The sequence below is a fragment of the Acyrthosiphon pisum genome, chromosome A1, assembly GCF_005508785.2.
Source record: "Acyrthosiphon pisum isolate AL4f chromosome A1, pea_aphid_22Mar2018_4r6ur, whole genome shotgun sequence".
NCBI classification, from domain to species: Eukaryota; Metazoa; Arthropoda; class Insecta; order Hemiptera; family Aphididae; genus Acyrthosiphon; species Acyrthosiphon pisum.
In genome coordinates this window covers 1,059,369-1,065,758 of record NC_042494.1, presented here as the reverse complement: position 1 = coordinate 1,065,758, position 6,390 = coordinate 1,059,369, and positions in this window count along the sequence as shown.

Here is a 6,390-nt window from a genome sequence, read left to right as displayed (position 1 = left end):
TAGAATCTCACCAAAATAATTTTAAATTATTACAATAAATTATTACATTCAAAATTATAATATTAAATTAATATAACCAAATAATCTTATTTTTCTACTAAAATGTTTTAAATCTAGATTAAAGGATTGGTTAAGATCACGAATGTGTCAAGATAGATTAAATGGTTTAGCTTTACTTCATGTTCATAAGGAAAAAGAAGTATCAATAGACAACATCATTGAACGGTTTTCAAAAGTTAAAAAAAGAAATATGGAATTGATAATGTAATACCTATATCTATTTTATGTATATTTTTTTATAAATAAATAGTTTCAGATAAATATTGATACCAATAATGTTACTATTTAAAATTTGTCACTATTGTGAAAAAAAAATGACTTACTTATGAGGGACTCAAAAACATAATCTGTAATTTTAAATTTTATATAGATTTAAAAAACAACCAACTAAATTCTTGAACCTCTATTAGCCCCCCCCCCCCCCCTTGGTGAGTGATAAAACCCGTCCCTGGTCTACCTTCGTCCTACATTATAGCTGTACACGTCATCATAAATTGAAAAGGTGTTGCGGTCTTTTAAACGTTAACAATTCAATGTAAATTACAAAGATTTGTTGAATACTCGAACCTTTTGCGTATTTACGTATTTGAGAAACCTTTTTTGACGGGAGTCGTTTGGGATTTTAGGAACCTAAAAATATCGATAAGCATCGTTTGGCACATTACATAATTTACCTACCTAACCTATACGCTGTAGCCTGTAACGTGTTGAGAGTTTGGACACGATAAATTGGTATCGGTGGTATGCCAAATATTATGGTATCGTAACATCTAAAATTAGAACTATTTATGGGGTTGCAGATTTCTGTTCCGGAAACATTTTCCAGTTCTATGTCCTTAATCTAGTAAGTATAATCGTAATATTATTTGAGCAATTGTGCTGGTCTTGTAAATTATTTGAGTAAATGCATTTGGTAATTTTATAGTATCTAGAATACTTAAAATATTTGTTTTATAGTTAGTGTTCTATATATGTAAAATGTATGCATCTTGGATAGATTTGTATTTGAAAATCAATTACTTTTACAAATTCAAAAGAGTTATACATCACATTTCAGATTATTTTTTGTTATGCATCATGTTAATAATTTATTTATTATTAAAATCAAATTCCTAAACATTATATTTATTTCATACGTCATTAACAGCCGTTTATTGTTTAATTAACAATAATGTATGTACCTACTATACAGAATTTAAATACAACATATATATTGTATTTATTTTAATATTTGGTATTTCGGTATAAAATTAATATGTTGCGATTCTAATAGGTGTTTTAATGATGTTTAAATATGACATAACAATTTTTGTGGTTCATAGTTGCTCATAACAACATTAATTTTCTTACCTACCTGGCTACCTACTAGTATAATTAAATAAGTAAAATAAAAAAGTATTTAAAAACGCATTTAAATTCATGCCAAGTAATTGCACTAGTTGTACTTAAAAACTTTTTTGTTTTTAATATTTGATATGTATTTTAAATACTTTCTAAATTAATTAATTTATATCTGTATATGATGAAAATTTAGAAGTATTGTTAACACATTACAACACTGTAAATCGCCATAATATAGTTAGAATTATGAAACTAGCGCGTACTACTACAATTTTAGTACTACCTATACCTATTATAATATATATTACTGTTGGGCGTCACCTGCAGCTTTATTTAATAATAAATAACTTCAAACGTCTAATCTTAATGTTTAAATTAATCTCAAAAAAAAAAAATAAATAATAAGCCACCGCGTAAGTCAGGTAGGTATTAGACATATTGATTATTTACATCTAGCTGGTTACTTAAATATTATACTAAATGTCAGGCCATAAAATTAAGTTCTTATTAAATTAGTAAGCTGCAGATGACGTAATTCTCATTTCTTGTGCGCCTAAATATTTTTTAATATATTATATAGGTTTGTTCATCATTAATGCCAAAATTTAGTTAGTCGTTATTGCGCCTCAAACGTATACGTTAATATATAACGTAACCTAACCTAACAGGTAGTACAGCCGAATGATACCTAAATTGCTGATGCTGCTGTTGTCGACGTTTTTAAATTTATTACTGTGCTTATAATACATAATACAACGAATATATATATACCTACACGATCGACACGTATACTAATTGTATTGCGGTGTATACGGGCCAAATTGTGTAAATTTTTTCGTTTTTTTTTCCATATTTTAACACATATATTATATAATATCATAAACTTACGCGATAAAATTTCAATCGGCTTTACCTGACTACTCGGCTCGGCCTTTATTGCATACGACAATCACCTCACGTGTCGTACTGATATTATAACACTATAATATGATGGACGATCCTTGGTACAAATCGGTAAGTCATTAGTTTAGAGAATATAGAAAACTGTTCAATATTTTTAATAATTTTACTTTTATGAACTACGATGAAATTACATTTTTTTGGAATTTGTCGTTTACACATGATTAATCCCACAGGTTAGGTCAAATTTCTTTGGTCGTTTGCACATCGCTTGTTCAACAGTATAAAAAGTAGTACCTAACTAGGTCCGTCTGAACATAAGGATAATACACTTATAACATAGGTAACAAAACATTTTAATGTATATATGTATATTAAATTCAAAAATAATTATATTTAAAAAAATTATATTGTAAATAGTTTTGTAATGTAAATAATGACCAATTTTTGAATATAGGTAGTCAAACTAAGATAATTACATTTTATTTTAATATTTTTTCAATTTTTTTTATTACAATAGCGATTCGCAAACGACATTCACCCTAATTTGATAAATCACAATAATTATGAATACATACACATTTTCAATAATTCTAATATAGGTTTAATATTAGTCACTACCTATATATTTTCATAACAAACATAACTACATCTGTTGTAATTAATATGTTTGTTATGTAAATATAGAGGTAGTTATACTAACATGCCTTTTTGTTTCTAGTAGGCCTACTTCAGTAATTACAATACATATAATCAAATCGAAGTATCCAGTGACACGATCAATAATAATTTTCAACGGCGACAACACACCCATATTATCATAGACTCGTATAAATCTTTATTTATTACCATTATTATCGTTTTTTTTCTTTGGTGTGATTATGATGTTGTGCTCTAATGTCACACGTGAAACTCGAATTTAACCATAATTATTATTGCGTGTAAAGTACTAGACAGTTTTTATAGCCCCTATAATATTGCAGAAATATTATTTATATTTTTTAAAGACTCCGGAGTAACATCGAAATAATAATAATAATATTGACATCATTTTTTTATTATTACAATATATAGGTAGCACTTTTATACATAACGGTGATAGATAGACGTAGAAATTTGAATAATAAAACCATAAACTTGAACATATACATTGTAGGTACACTTCAAGAGTCTAGACCATTTATTATATACAAAATATAATTAAGTAGTTGTAGTACCTATAGGCTATACTATAATAATTCTGTTAATTACACTTTAAAAAGCTTATCAAGTCAAGCTTGGTTTTGTAACCAATTTTATCAAAGTTGTATATACTTATATATGCCTATAGTAGAATAATATTATATGCTTTTCTGTAAGTTTTTTAGATTCAAAAGTACTTTAATAATTTTACTACAATAATGTTGGCTTTTTTCAGTTAACAATTGTTAAACTATCACATTCGCTTTAAAACTCGAACAAAAAGTGATTATAATTTAAACATTTTAAGCAGAGAAAATATTGTTTTGATTTTTAATGATGAATGTATTTTTTTGTGTGTCTGAAGACAATTTTTTCATTACAAAAACGCTCTGATCATTAACTTCGAAGGAGGTTACTAGTAGGAAATTGGATCTAGTTGATACTTTTATACTTTTGGGAGGTACCTATTTAAATTGAAAATACTCAGTAATTACTTTAAATAATCGTCAAAAACTAAAAAAATAATACAAATAATAAAGTATTTTTATAAAAATAATTGTTTGGTTCCAAAAAGTTAGACTGTCTTCGGTCAGCATTGTTTTTCATCGTATTCAATGATTTATCATTGAATTCAAATATATCACATCCTTTTCAGTGCCTACTGATTGACGAGGTTCAATCGAAATCTACTGTATAGCGCAGAGCGGTTTCCTACTTGATGATTTTTTTTTTTATTTAGATTCTTTTTAAGTTGGAAAAAATAGTAAAATTTTAGGGAAGTATAAGACCATGGTTAGGAAATATTTACCTATTTTATATAATATTTACATTGTCAACCCGTTACTTGTGGTCCACCCAGTTTTCGATTCTAAAACTTAAAAGTGTTCACACTCATTTTTATTTAAGTAAAAATTTAAAATTACGTGTATAATTATTACTTTGTTTAATATTTTTATGTACTAAATGTTAATGAAAATTACCGGAAAATCGTGTTAAATGCGCAAGGTTGTAGTATGAATTTAATAAAAAAATACTTATATCACGTGTCACAGTTGTCAAATATCGTAAATTATCACACGCTATATAATATAGCAATAATACTAAAAAACTCTATAGTGTTAGATAAGCTTTAGGAATATACAAGGGAATTAAAGCAGTAATGCACTAAATATATTATCCAATTAGCCGTGCCACTGTATTTATATAAAGTTTGTTATTAACCAATACTAATAAAATATAAGTATAATGAATTTAATTTTTACCTACCTATATTGTTGTTTCTGTATAATTGACATTTTTTCATCTATATAGTCTATATAGTATATACATTAGTATTTGGGTGCAAAAGCTATGAATAAATGTGAAAAATTTACATTGTATCATACCAATGTGTTTAAACGAATTATTAAAGGAACTTACAATATTAATTCCATCTGCGTGGGTACCTATCAATTATAATTTTCTACACAACTATTTATTGTTTACGTATATTATTAAGTACCTATTATCGTATAATATTTTAATATTACTAGAGTAATTATTTATTATTAACACAACAGCCGTCTCAAAAATTGTAAAAATTAAATTTTTTTCATAAAATATCCTTGATGAGTTATATTTGATATCAAGTGAACATAAATAATACATAGGTAAGTCCATATGATTTATGTTTAATAATGAAAGTTTTAAAAATGTCGTTGCGTGCGCTCTGCTAGATATACAGAAGCTGATATTTTTAAATAATTAATTGAAGACAATAAGTAATAGCAAATGTAACAGTAAATGTTTGTAAATTCAAGTAAACACAAGTTAAAAAAATAATACATTGTACAAGTCGTGTGCGTGAGTGACTTGAATGGTGGCTCAGGCCTCATATGGTATACATCATATTATAAAATATTCTGTTTTAAACCTAATCGAATCTGTGGGCTCCCTTATACTACTATTGTCTCAGACCACGAAAATTAGCCGATTTCATTGCAGGTGTTGTCATGGATAGTTGTTATTTTCGTAAATTTCGAATAGCTAGGCTAGCAATTATGATTATTATTAATTATTAATTAGTATCATCCTAATTAGAAAAAAACTGTGTTTCTGGTGATATTTATAAGCTATTCTTTTACAATTATATCGGATTTTGGAAAATTATTATTTAGATTTACGATCTCTATTGCACCCATCTGGTTGATTTATGAAGTAAGTTGCTGTTTTAAGAGCCCTGACACTATTTACAAATATAGTTTCTAAGAATTCGTAGCCGGTAAAAATGTCATAAATTTTAAATAATATTATGTTTGATGTGTGTATCAATTACAGGAAAGTCACAAATTACAAAAATCACAGACATTAACGTTTAGTGGCTTTTTAGTAATTTTTGATAAATTAATGTACCTACTCGTTTGTACTACGACTATTGGAAGTTTACAGATATAATGCATATTATTTGTTATGATTTCTTTAGAATTACGTCTTTCTTACACTTACAACGATGCGTATATAATCACTAATCAGTACCTAATCACATTTACATTAGTTTTTACCATACTATTATATTTATATGCTTAACTTCACAATTCTATCATTACAACCAGTCCGATACTCAAGCCCGGATTAAGGGGGGTCCAGGAGGGGCACAGTCCCGGGGCCCATTGATTTTGAGGGCCTATTTTTATCCCTAAAATATTAATTTTGTAATGAGTATAAAAGTTTCCAAAAATAATAAATAATTTAAATAATTAAATAATTTTAGTTATAATAGTATTTATAAAATAAAAATGTTCTTAATTTTATATCATGAAAAATGTTTAAATTATAATAAATATAAAAATGTTTATAAAATGAGAGTTGTGAACTACATCAACTATAAACTTTATTATCCATGATTGACGATTGTAAGTGGTAATTTAG